At 41.9% G+C, this 14,264-nt stretch overlaps 1 protein-coding gene across 5 annotated transcripts in view; it reads right to left on the bottom strand.

The window, feature by feature from the left end:
* Positions 1 to 12,339, bottom strand: part of MYRIP (myosin VIIA and Rab interacting protein) — a 722,788-nt gene extending 710,449 nt beyond the window's left edge. For 3 of the 5 annotated variants that reach the window (XM_073630373.1, XM_073630374.1, XM_073630375.1), the window contains exon 1: positions 11,957 to 12,339. The gene's annotated coding sequence lies outside the window, so the exon portion shown is untranslated. The remainder of the gene's footprint in view (positions 1 to 11,956) is intronic. The other 2 variants (XM_073630376.1, XM_073630377.1) reach the window with 1 other exon arrangement.
* Positions 12,340 to 14,264: the final 1,925 nt, after the last annotated feature.

The following is a 14,264-nucleotide window of genomic DNA, read 5'->3' as shown; positions in this document are numbered from 1 at the left end:
GTGTCACCCCCTCCTTCATAATACAGAGGTCAGTGTCACCCTCCTCCTTCATAATACAGGAGTCAGTGCCATCCCCCCTCCTCCATAATACAAGGGTCAGTGTCACCCCCCTCCTTTAAAATACAGGAGTCGGTGTCACCCCCCCTTCATAATACAGAGGTCAGTGTCACCCCCCTACTTCAAAATACAGGGGTCAGTGTCACCCCCCCCTCCTTCATAATACAAAGGTCAGAGTCACCTCCCTTCTTCATAATACAGAGGTCAGTGTCACCCCCCTCATTCATAATACAGGGGTCAGTGTCATCCCCCCTCCCTCATAATACAGAGGTCAGTGTCACCCCCTTCTTCATTATACAGGGGTCATTGTCACCCCTCTCCTTCATAATACAGGGGTCAGTGTCATCCCCCTCCTTCATAATACAGAGGTTAGTGTCACCTCCCTCCTTCATAATACAGGGGTCAGTGTCACCCCCCTCCTTCATAATACAGGGGTCAGTGTCACCCCCTCCTACATAATACAGGGGTCAGTGTCACCCCCCTTCTTCATAATACAGAGGTCAGTGTCACCTCCCTTCTTCATAATACAGAAGTCAGTGTCACCTCCCTTCTTCATAATACAGAGGTCAGTGTCACCCCCCTCCTTCATAATACAGGGATCAGTGTCATCCCCCCTCATTCATAATACAGGGGTCAGTGTCACCCCTCTCCTTCATAATACAGGGGTCAATGTCACCCCCTCCTTCATAATACAGAGGTCAGTGTCATCCCCCTCCTACATAATAGTGGGGTCAGTGTCCTCCCCCCTCTTTCATAATACAGGGATCAGTGTCATCCCCCCTCTTTTAATAAAGGTGTCAGTGTCACCCCCTCTGTAATACAGGGGCTCCCCATAAAGACCCCCATTAGATCAGTTGGACTGGAAGTATGTGTGTCCGGGTTTCAGGTGGAGTGAAACCCGGACGCATTTGTCAAAACCCAAACTGTCCGGGTCAATACCAGACAGGTGGCAACCCTACCCAGGACAGAGGTTCAATGAGATGGCAAAGCTTTAACAGGCTGATTCTATTCTTTGTTCTGGTGAGTGCATAGTGGTGGTGGAATCTGCACACTGTGGATGCACTTTAAGTCTATTTAACTGCACCAAAAAGCACTTTCCAGTGGATTGATATAACGTGGATATAGCTGTGATCTATCCGTGGACAATCCATCCGTTTCAGGGATTATCTTTTTTGGACACTTTATTATATGAACTTTTGCGTTCGTACTCATATGTGGATGTTATTGTATGATATATGTACGGTATATATTTGTATGCACTGCGGTACTTTATAATTTTATACTAATTGGTAGTGTACTGTACTATTTTGTATTTCGTGAACTTTTGCACTTTTGTACCTATGGTTGTGGATGTTATATAAATATATTTGTTTTTTTATGCACTGTGGCAGTTTATAATTCTACACTAGATGGTTGAGTGCTTTTGTAGTTTTTTTTTGAGTGCTTTTTGTAGTTTTGCAACCTCCTAGCACTCACTTTTCCTTGTATATAGATAATGTCACATACATTTAACCTAACCTATATGGGAGTATATTCTGGAGCGGCCATATTTGTGTAGCCTCAGAGAGTAGTAAGGGAAATTGTTTCCTGTTTTCATTTTTCTCCTCACTTCACCTGAAATGTCTCATTAGACTTCAAACACACAAAAAGCTATGTGGCCTATGCTTGGTAGAAGGGGGGGTTGTTACACCAAATGACCATCTGAACAGGATGCACCAGTTGGCCATGTGGAGCTGAGATCAGCATCATGGATCTGGTTGGCCTTGGCTTTCTGAACCAGAACATATTATAGGTTTTGTTTTTTAAAAGAAATACCATTACTGTAGACAGCTAAGTGGGCAAAGCATTATACATTTAGAATTTACCCTTTTTTCATGCAAGGTTTGCTTTAATTACGAAGTTCTAATGTAGTGAGACAAGAAGAAACTGCTTGGGAGCAAGAACAGACTCTGCTTGGTCAGTGTCACTCCCCCCCCTCCTTCATAATACAGGGGTCAGTGTCACCCCCCTCGTTCACAATACAGAGGTCAGAGCCACCTCCCTTCTTCATAATACAGAGGTCAGTGTCACCCGCCCCCCCTCCTTCATAATACAGAGGTCAGTGTCACCCCCCTCCTTCAAAATACAGGAGTCAGTGTCATTCCCCCCTCCTTCATAATACAGAGGTCAGTGTCATCCCCCTCCTTCATAATAAAGAGGTCAGTGTCACCCCCTCCTCCATAATACAAGGATCAGTGTCACCACCTCCTTCATAATACAGAGATCAGTGTCATCCCCCTCATTCATAATACACAGGGGTCAGTGTCATCCCCCCTCCTTCGTAATACAGGGGTCAGTGTCACCCCCCTTCTTCGTCCCCCCTCCTCCATAATACAGAGGTCAGTGTCACCCCCCTCTTTCATAATACAGGGGTCAGTGTCACCCCCTCCTTCATAATACAGGGGTCAGTGTCATCACCCCTCCTTCATCATACAAGGGTCAGTGTCACCCCCCTCCTTTATTATACAGGGGTCAGTGTCACGTCCCTCCTTCATTATACAGGGGTCATTGTCACCCCTCTCCTTCATAATACTGGGGTCAGTGTCTTCCCCCTCCTTCATAATACAGAGGTCAGTGTCACCCCCTCCTTCATAATACAGGGGTCAGTGTCACCCCCTCCTTCATAATACAGGGGTCAGTGTCACCCTCTCCTTCATAATACAGGGGTCACTGTCATCCCCCCCTTCATAATATAGAGTTCAGTGTCACCCCCCTCCTTCATAATACAGAGGTCAGTGTCACCCCCCTTCTTCATAGTACAGAGGAGGTAGTAAGGGAGGGTTATAATCCCTGTAAGTTTTTTTTTTGCCATCTCTGTCCTATTGTGGATATTTAACTTCACTTCCTGTCACATAGCAAAACAGGAAGTGAGAGGAAATACCTGCACATTTAGGGAATCCCTTAGGTGTGGCCAAACTGAGGTAACAGATGTTAACAGATTTGTGTGTGACTATCTTGGGAGCCATAGTCTGGTCTTAATAAGGTGTCTGGGTTTCAGGAAGACTAAAACCCAGACATATGACTCAAAACCCGGACTGTCCAGGTGAATCCAAGTCAGGTGGCGACCCTATGTGTCACCCCCCACTCATAATATAGAGGTCAGTGTCACCCCCCTACTTCAAAATACAGAGGTCAGTGTCACCCCCCTCCTTCATAATACAGAGGTCAGTGTCACCCCCTCCTCCATAATACAAGAGGTCAGTGTCACCCCCCTCATTCATAATACAGGGGTCAGTGTCATCCCCCCTCCTTCATAATACAGAGGTCAGTATCACCCCCTCCTTCATAATACAGAGGTCAGTGTCACCCCCCTCATTCATAATACAGAGGTCAGAGTCACCTCCCTTCTTCATAATACAGAGGTCAGTGTCACCCCTCTCCTTCATAATAAAGAGGTCAGTGTCACCCCCTCCTTCAAAATACAAGGGTCAGTGTCATTCCCCCCTCCTTCATAATACAGAGGTCAGTGTCATCCCCCTCCTTCATAATACAGAGGTCAGTGTCACCCCCTTCCTATATAATACAGAGGTCAGTGTCACCCCCTCCTTCATAATACAGAGGTCAGTGTCATCCCCCATTCATAATACAGGGGTCAGTGTCATCCCCCCTCCTCCATAATACAGAGGTCAGTGTCACCCCCCGCTTTCATAATACAGGGGTCAGTGTCACCCCCTCCTTCATAATACAGAGGTCAGTGTCACCCCCCTCTTTCATAATACAGGGGTCAGTGTCACCCCCTCCTTCATAATACAGAGGTCAGTGTCACCCCCTCCTTCATAATACAGGGGTCAGTGTCATCACCCCTCCTTCATCATACAAGGGTCAGTGTCACCCCCCTCCTTTATTATACAGGGGTCAGTGTCACGCCCCTCCTTCATTATACAGGGGTCATTGTCACCCCTCTCCTTCATAATACTGGGGTCAGTGTCTTCCCCCTCCTTCATAATACAGAGGTCAGTGTCACCCCCTCCTTCATAATACAGGGGTCAGTGTCATCCCCTCCTTCATAATACAGGGGTCAGTGTCACCCTCTCCTTCATAATACAGGGGTCACTGTCATCCCCCCCTTCATAATATAGAGTTCAGTGTCACCCCCCTCCTTCATAATACAGAGGTCAGTGTCACCCCCCTTCTTCATAGTACAGAGGAGGTAGTAGGGGAGGGTTATAATCCCTGTAAGTTTTTTTTTGCCATCTCTGTCCTATTGTGGATATTTAACTTCACTTCCTGTCACATAGCAAAACAGGAAGTGAGAGGAAATACCTGCACATTTAGGGAATCCCTTAGGTGTGGCCAAACTGAGGTAACAGATGTTAACAGATTTGTGTGTGACTATCTTGGGAGCCATAGTCTGGTCTTAATAAGGTGTCTGGGTTTCAGGAAGACTAAAACCCAGACATATGACTCAAAACCCGGACTGTCCAGGTGAATCCAAGTCAGGTGGCGACCCTATGTGTCACCCCCCACTCATAATATAGAGGTCAGTGTCACCCCCCTACTTCAAAATACAGGGGTCAGTGTCAGCCCTCTCCTTCATAATACAAAGGTCAGAGTCACCTCCCTTCTTCATAATACAGAGGTCAGTGTCATCCCCCTCATTAATAATACAGGGGTCAGTGTCACCCCCCCCTCCTTCATAATACAGAAGTCAGTGTCATCCCCCTCATTAATAATACAGGGGTCAGTGTCACCCCCCTCCTTCATAATACAGGGGTCAGTGTCACCCCCCCTCCTCCATAATACAAGGGTCAGTGTCAACCCCCTCCTTCATAATACAAAGGTCAGCGTCATCCCCCTCATTAATACAGGGGTCAGTGTCACCCCCCCCTCCTTCATAATACAGGGGTCAGTGTCATTCCCCCCTCCTTCATAATACAGAGGTCAGTGTCACCCCCTCCTCCATAATACAAGGGTCAGTGTCAGCCCCCTTCTTCATAATACAGAGGTCAGTGTCACCCCCCTCATTCATAATACAGGGGTCAGTGTCATCCCCCCTCCTTTATAGTATAGGGGTCAGTGTCATCCCCCCTCCGTCATAATACACGGGTCAGTGTCATCCCCTCCTTCATAATACAGAGGTCAGTGTCACCCCCCTCATTCATAATAAAGGGGTCAGTGTCACCCCCCCTTCATAATACAGGGGTCAGTGTCATCCCCCCTCCTTCATAATACAGGGGTCAGTGTCACCCCCTCCTTCATAATACAGGAGTCAGTGCCATCCCCCCTCCTCCATAATACAAGGGTCAGTGTCACCCCCCTCCTTTAAAATACAGGAGTCGGTGTCACCCCCCCTTCATAATACTGAGGTCAGTGTCACCCCCCTACTTCAAAATACAGGGGTCAGTGTCACCCCCCCTCCTTCATAATACAAAGGTCAGAGCCACCTCCCTTCTTCATAATACAGAGGTCAGTGTCACCCCCCTCATTCATAATACAGGGGTCAGTGTCATCCCCCCTCCCTCATAATACAGAGGTCAGTGTCACCCCCTCCTTCATAATACAGGGGTCAGTGTCATCCCCCTCCTTCATAATACAGAGGTTAGTGTCACCTCCCTCCTTCATAATACAGGGGTCAGTGTCACCCCCCTCCTTCATAATACAGGGGTCAGTGTCACCCCCTCCCACATAATACAGGGGTCAGTGTCACCCCCCTCCTTCATAATACAGGGGTCAGTGTCACACCCTCCTACATAATACAGGGGTCAGTGTCACCCCCCTTCTTCATAATACAGAGGTCAGTGTCACCTCCCTTCTTCATAATACAGAAGTCAGTGTCACCTCCCTTCTTCATAATACAGAGGTCAGTGTCACCCCCCTCCTTCATAATACAGGGGTCAGTGTCATCCCCCCTCATTCATAATACAGGGGTCAGTGTCACCCCTCTCCTTCATAATACAGGGGTCAATGTCACCCCCTCCTTCATAATACAGAGGTCAGTGTCATCCCCCTCCTACATAATAGTGGGGTCAGTGTCCTCCCCCCTCTTTCATAATACAGGGATCAGTGTCATCCCCCCTCTTTTAATAAAGGGGTCAGTGTCACCCCCTCTGTAATACAGGGGCTCCCCATAAAGACCCCCATTAGATCAGTTGGACTGGAAGTATGTGTGTCCGGGTTTCAGGTGGAGTGAAACCCGGACGCATTTGTCAAAACCCAAACTGTCCGGGTCAATACCAGACAGGTGGCAACCCTACCCAGGACAGAGGTTCAATGAGATGGCAAAGCTTTAACAGGCTGATTCTATTCTTTGTTCTGGTGAGTGCATAGTGGTGGTGGAATCTGCACACTGTGGATGCACTTTAAGTCTATTTAACTGCACCAAAAAGCACTTTCCAGTGGATTGATATGACGTGGATATAGCTGTGATCTATCCGTGGACAATCCATCCGTTTCAGGGATTATCTTTTTTGGACACTTTATTATATGAACTTTTGCGTTCGTACTCATATGTGGATGTTATTGTATGATATATGTACGGTATATATTTGTATGCACTGCGGTACTTTATAATTTTATACTAATTGGTAGTGTACTGTACTATTTTGTATTTCGTGAACTTTTGCACTTTTGTACCTATGGTTGTGGATGTTATATAAATATATTTGTTTTTTTATGCACTGTGGCAGTTTATAATTCTACACTAGATGGTTGAGTGCTTTTGTAGTTTTTTTTTGAGTGCTTTTTGTAGTTTTGCAACCTCCTAGCGCTCACTTTTCCTTGTATATAGATAATGTCACATACATTTAACCTAACCTATATGGGAGTATATTCTGGAGCGGCCATATTTGTGTAGCCTCAGAGAGTAGTAAGGGAAATTGTTTCCTGTTTTCATTTTTCTCCTCACTTCACCTGAAATGTCTCATTAGACTTCAAACACACAAAAAGCTATGTGGCCTATGCTTGGTAGAAGGGGGGGTTGTTACACCAAATGACCATCTGAACAGGATGCACCAGTTGGCCATGTGGAGCTGAGATCAGCATCATGGATCTGGTTGGCCTTGGCTTTCTGAACCAGAACATATTATAGGTTTTGTTTTTTAAAAGAAATACCATTACTGTAGACAGCTAAGTGGGCAAAGCATTATACATTTAGAATTTACCCTTTTTTCATGCAAGGTTTGCTTTAATTACAAAGTTCTAATGTAGTGAGACAAGAAGAAACTGCTTGGGAGCAAGAACAGACTCTGCTTGGAAGTAAAGCCCCTTGACATTTTTTAGAGGATTTAAGTAGCTGAAAAGCCTTAAAATGTCCAACAAATCCTGAAAAATTTAGAGGAAAGTGACCCATATATTGATACCGTTTACTACAACACAATTACCAAGACAAAAACAAGCATATTGGTGGTAACTATGATAATCACCCTCACTTATTCAATGATGAAGAACTTACAACAGCTCTGTATATATTCGTTGAGTCATTCAGACAACATATAATAACTGTGTCTATCTTTAAAGTAAATCTAAACCCCAAATGGATGACATTTAGTGTGCTGAAATATTATGGGGTTTTTTTTTAAATACAGTTTTTACCATTTTTATCATTTTTGCATCTCAGTGCTGCTCTTCTCCTCCAGCCTCCTGATAGTGACAACGGTGGACCAAGCCCACAAATTGTGTCGGCATAGCCAATTGTAACCTTCTTAAGGGAGCATATGACAGGGTAGCAAGGCAAGAGCACAATTGGGAGACAGTTGTAACCCAATATCAGGACGTGCCTGAACTAAGACCTACATGGCAGGATTACCTGGTATTATTTTAAAGCAGGCACCCTTTATTACAGAAGAGACATGCAATATCTTTTCTGCAAATAAACAAATTTACATGCCTTGATACAATGTTCTATAGAATGTACACCAGAATGAATAAAATTCATGTGCACATGCACAGGAGTTACCAAAGAAGGAAAATCTTCCCCCTGGGCCTTTTTTGCAGCTACACATTATATGCCAAAAAATCTAATCATTTTATTGTACAAATATTAAAAAGGATGTATACATGTACATATGTTATGTCAATGGAAAAGATACAATATACAATACAAAAACTCCTGCAAATTGGCAGAAGAACACCATATATTTCATACTGCCGGCGAGGTCTCAGCGTTTCATTAGAACTTTACAATCTTCACCAGAGAGTAACAGGGGTAAATAATATAATTTTTTTTACTGCGTATTCACATAGGATAATGTCCCCTCCACACATCACAGGAGGGTGCATATCAAGGCAGATAGCCCCCACATAAATACCCACAAGGGGTCACCATGCAGGACCTCCAGGAGTGCTGGTGCCTCAACCCCCAGAGTGCAAACCAACCATTTAAAATCAGAAGCCTCCAGATAAGAGAGAGGTCGGCCAATATAGAGTTGTAGCTGGTGGGTACCAAGTGACACAATACAGCACGTCTCTCGAAACAGAAAATGAAAATGAAGTTGCTGAGCAGCAGATGTACGGTAGGCGGCAATAAGTAGGTGGGTAGGGGGGAGGGTGGTTTTCAGGTATTTGCAGACTAAAGTTCTGCTTTAAATAAAGTTGCAAAAAAAAATAAAAAATATGAAAACATCTATTGAAGTTGCAAATGTAAAAGAAGTGTCATGCAGATATTTAATAATGTGTTCTGTTCCCCTGAGGACAAAATACATGTGGTACTTTGTCTCTTCTACCTACATGCTGTCTAATGGCAGTTGTGAGATGACATCACTGTCTGGCCTCTCCACCTCATCCGATCAGAAAATGCTTTGCATTTGTTCAGAAAATTAAAAGTATTCTCTGAATTTTACCCGTGCTGAGCAGCCAACCTCCTGTGTTCACAATGCATTAGACCAGCCACTCAGCATGGGATCCAGAAGCAAGTGGAGATCACTGAAGTAGCGGTGTCTACTTCAGTGATTTCCAGCTTTCAGTGGCATTGGTCAGGTATGATATATACAAGCTGGGCCAATGTAAGTAAATACCATGCCTGGAAATTCTTCTTAAAGCGGAACTAAATCCTCCTATCGTTTTCAGCCAAGGAAGCTGCCATCTTAGCTTCTGCTTGATTTTCAACTGTCATGATGCTGCACATGTGATCAGTTATGACACCAACTATTTGATGGGTTGACAGTTTGGTTAAGAGCACAGGAAAATGTAACAGTTACATTCCGGAACGTGACTTTAACTGTTTTTTGAAATGGTTAAAGCGATGGGTTTAGGTCCACTTTGACTTAAAAATTACTTACCTCTGTTCCAACGGTCTGACCCCCTTAAGGTTCCTTGCCGAAGCTGCCATTTTCTCCCTGGCTTCTTCTAGGTGCCGATCTTCAGCCGAATTGATTGGCCTGTACACGGGACTCATTCATCCTGCCACACAGGCACTGTGCCGGAAATGTAAACTGAGTACTGCCTGTGCAGCTCAGTGTACATTTTGCAGGAGATTGCAAGCAGGCAGATACGTTTATTTTATTGCAGAAGAGACATTACCTGGGTGTCTCCTCTGCAATAAATAGCCTGCCTGCAGGCAATTCCTTTTTCATTGAGGTTCTGCTTTCATGCAGTCGATATGTGTTCTCACTGGCTCCTAAAAAATATGGGAAGCTCTACAAATGTACATTATTATGTGCTCCCCCTACTTAGTATTTATGCCATCATAATCTTACTGTGCATCTGAGAATACAGAAACATGTACATGCACATACTATTGTAAATCTACAAATGGGCATTATTATGTGCTCCTCCTACTCATAGGTATTTATGCCATCATTATCTAAGATACACATGGAAAAAATAATTACCCCAGCAATGCCCTCTCATACTGTACATATTGTACACACTGCAGCAGTGACAGGTAAGAACACTGGAATGTAATACACAACAGACAATTCAGCCAGCACAAAAGGTGGTAGACACCCTACGAGGTGCTCTCCTCACGAGGAACATGTCAACGTCTTGAAGTTCCTTTAATATTTTGGTGTTTTGAGCTGGTAAGCAGAAAAATAGATAACAAAAAAATATTTGCACATCATTGTAAACAATAATTATGTTTAATAAAGGAAAACAGACAACATATGCTTATTAAGGTGGGAGCCGTATTTTGTAAACTAATAACGTACATCAGAGGGGGGTATTAAACTACTACATCTGTTTTATGAATTAGCTGTTTGTCAAGGAACGGGTGAAGATGACACGTGCACCGTCTACGTCCTATGGGCATTTTAATCAATCTACAGTACACCACCAACCTTAATGACTCTTCACATTGACCACCAAAGTCTATGTTATAGCAGACAAATATGGATCTAAAACATTAAAGTCAATCCCAGTTTGCTTTTTATCTAATTAATATTTTCATTTTGAAACAGTCACCAGTACACCATCAATGGGAGCCTCAATGACTCGTCACACTGACCACCAAAGGCTATGTTACTACAGATAGTTATAAGGCTACAATATTAAAGTAAAGCCCAATCAGCCTTTTTTCTAAATTTTTTTTTTTTTTTTTCATCAATCAACAGAACCCCATCAATGGGAAGCTCAATCATTCTTCACACTGGCCACCAATAGGTACATTACAACAGACAGTTATTATTCTAAAATTCTGAAGGAAAAGCCCAAGTAGCCTTTTATCTCATTTTCTTTATTCATTTTAATCAATCAACAGCACTTCATCAACAGGTACTTTGATGGCCCTTCATGCTGACCACCACAGGATATATTACTGCAGATAGTTATGAACCAAAAATATTAAAGTAAAGCGCAACTGTTTTTTTTTTAACTAATTAATGTTTTGTTTTAATCAATCAACAGTACACCATCAATGAGAATCTCAATGACTCTTCACGTTGTCCACCAATGGCTATGTTACAACATACAGTTTTGAGCCTAAAATATTAAAGTAAAGGCTTTTAATTTCATTATTATTTTCATTTTAGTCAATCAACAGTACACAATCAATGAGAACCTCAGTGACTCTTCACGTTGACCACCAAGGTCTATGTCACAACATATATAGATTTAAACCTAAAATATTAAAGTAACGCTCAATTAGCTTTTTTATCTAATTATCATTTTCATTTTAATCAATCAACAGTACACCATCAATGGGAAGCTCGATGTCTCTATATGTTGACCACTAATGTCATAGCGGATACTTATGAATCTGAAATATTAAAGCCAAATTAGCTTTTTAACTAATTATCATATTCAGTCAAATTAAATCCTATTCGCTAAAATTCTATCTATTATGTTCATGCATCTAAAACTGACTCTGTAAAAATTTTTATATCTACTTTATCCATCCCTCCATAAACTACTTTCACCTACCATTGCTCTGTCAACAGTGATATACTTTATGCATGCCAGACTCCATTTATTGATAACTGTCTATGGTACTGATTCCATTTTCTATGGCTTGTTCGGTGATATTAAAGACTGATGGTTTGATGATACATGGGCATGATTTTCCACGACTTTACTAGATCAATATACAAAAGCCTATTTTAGGAGAGAGGATATTTTTTACCATTTAAAATAACTAGGCTTGTATCCGTTTTATGCTTTCCTTCTCCTTGGACCATTCCCTCTGGCTCATCCATAAAGCCCCTTCCTGTCCAAGTGCACCAAATAATTGCACATGCTTCCAGAATGAAAGTAACTTAAAAACTAGGACATCCTGACTGACCTCCATGTAGCAGTACTATGAGCATGCATTTGTAATAGGGAGCTGTAGTAGAGCAGAGGGGAATTTCCTGTTCCATGGCATTAGTGATTGCCACCTCTCTGCTTCCAAACTCCTGATCCAAGAACACCCGCATTGTATCCCCCCCCCTTGGGGATGGAGGGAGGATGCTCAACCCACACCCTTCCCCATACATGGCAAAAATGGTACCTGTGTGCCAGTTTAGCTGGAGGGCAGCAAGGACAGGGTGCTGCCAGGGATTGTGGAGCTATGGCAGGGATGAGATGTCACAGGCTCCGGTGATTGCAGATGCCTTGGATTGGTGGTGGCTTGCAGTAGACTCCTGCGGGCTTGTCTGCTGAAAGATGCGGAGCGCTGCTTGTAGATGACAGCCGGTAATTGTACGTGTGTGAGTGTGTGTGTGCAGTGCGCCGCTCCCACTCTGCCCAATCAACGCTCTCCGGACCGGGTCAGTGTTCTGTGCTGAGCCGGGTTTACATGAAATACGGCATCCCCGCTTCTCCGCAGACGTGCAGGATCCTCGTCTGTCCCTGCTGGCACCTAGGTGGTGCTGTGCGAGCAATGTGACTCGTCTCATGCCTACTCCTATCCTATCACTACACAGTTCAGGCCAAAAAAAATCGTTGTTGATACATGCACTGTAAAAAAAAAAAAATGTATAGACTGTAAAAACAAATATATACTGTAAAAACAAATATATACTGTAAAAATAAATATATACTGTAAAAACAAATATATACTGTAAAAATAGAACTACACTGTAAAAATTAATATATACTGTAAAAATAGATCTACGCTGTAAAAATAAATATTTACTGTAAAAATAGATCTACGCTGTAAAAATAAATATATACTGTAAAAATAGATCTACGCTGTAAAAATAAATATTTACTGTAAAAATAGATCTACGCTGTAAAAATAAATGTATACTGTAAAAATAGATCTACGCTGTAAAAATAAATATTTACTGTAAAAAGAGATCTAAGCTGTAAAAATAAATATTTACTGTAAAAATAGATCTACACTGTAAAAATAAATATATACTGTAAAAATAGATCTACGGTGTAAAAATAAATATTTACTGTAAAAATAGATCTACGCTGTAAAAATAAATATTTACTGTAAAAATAGATCTACGCTGTAAAAATAAATGTATACTGTAAAAATAGATCTACGCTGTAAAAATAAATATTTACTGTAAAAAGAGATCTAAGCTGTAAAAATAAATATTTACTGTAAAAATAGATCTACACTGTAAAAATAAATATATACTGTAAAAATAGATCTACGCTGTAAAAATAAATATTTACTGTAAAAATAGATCTACACTGTAAAAATAAATATATACTGTAAAAATAGATCTACGCTGTAAAAATTGATCTACGCTGTAAAAATAAATATAAACTGTAAAAATTGATCTACACTGTAAAAATAAATATAAACTGTAAAAATAAATCTACACTGTAAAAATAAATACTGTATTTATTGGCGTATAACACTCACTTTTTCACCATGAAAATCGGGTGCAAATAGCGCGTGCGTATTATACGCCAATACTTCAATTTTAGCTGCCTCGAAGGGGACAGGGAGGGGGGCGGTATGAGTGCCGTCAGATTACATACAGTGAGAATCTCCTGTTTACTTGGCGGCTTCTGTAGTAGGAAGTCCCGTCTCCTGGGCCGCCATTGGACCACTGTTCTGTCTATCATAGGAGATTCTCACTGTATGTAATCTGTTGGCGCTCGTCCCGCCCCTCCCTGTCCCCTCTAGGCTGCAGATGGGCATCGATCAGGCTGCACTGATGGCAAAGGTGTGGCTGCTGCATTGATGTCAATGGTGGGGCTGCTGCATTGATGGCAATTGTGAGGCTGCATTGATGTAGACTGATGAGGCTGCATTGATGGCACTTGTGAGGCTGCAGATGGGCATTGATCAGGCTGCATTGATGGCAATGGTGAGGCTGCAGATGGGCATTGACCCTTATTTTGCTTCAAAGCTGGTAGGTTAATTGGATCCTGTCTAAATTGTCCCTAGTATGTATAATTGTGAGTTAGGGACCTTTAGATTGTAAGCTCCTTGAAGGTGGGGACTAATGTGAATGTACAATGTATATGTAAAGCGCTGCGTAAATTGATGGTGCTATATAAGTACCTGAAATAAATAAATAAATAAATAAATAAAGTTCCTTATTTAAAATTTAAGTTTTTTTCCTGAAACTTCCCTCTTAAAATAATTGTGCGTGTTATACATCGATAAATACTGTATATACTGTAACAATAGATCTATACTGTAAAAGTAAATATGTACTGTGAAAACAGATCTATAATGTAAAAATAAATCTACTCTGTAAAAATGTACACTGTAAAAATACATATATGCTGTAAAAATAAATCTACACTGTAAAAAATACACACTGTAAAAATAGATCTACACTGTAAAAATAAATATATAAAGTAAAAATAGATCTACACTGTAAAAATATATATATAATATAAAA

The sequence above is a fragment of the Aquarana catesbeiana genome, linkage group LG05 (genome assembly GCF_042186555.1).
Source record: "Aquarana catesbeiana isolate 2022-GZ linkage group LG05, ASM4218655v1, whole genome shotgun sequence".
Classification (NCBI taxonomy): Eukaryota; Metazoa; Chordata; class Amphibia; order Anura; family Ranidae; genus Aquarana; species Aquarana catesbeiana.
Note: the sequence above shows the minus strand (reverse complement) of the source record. Positions and strands in the feature narration are given on the sequence as shown.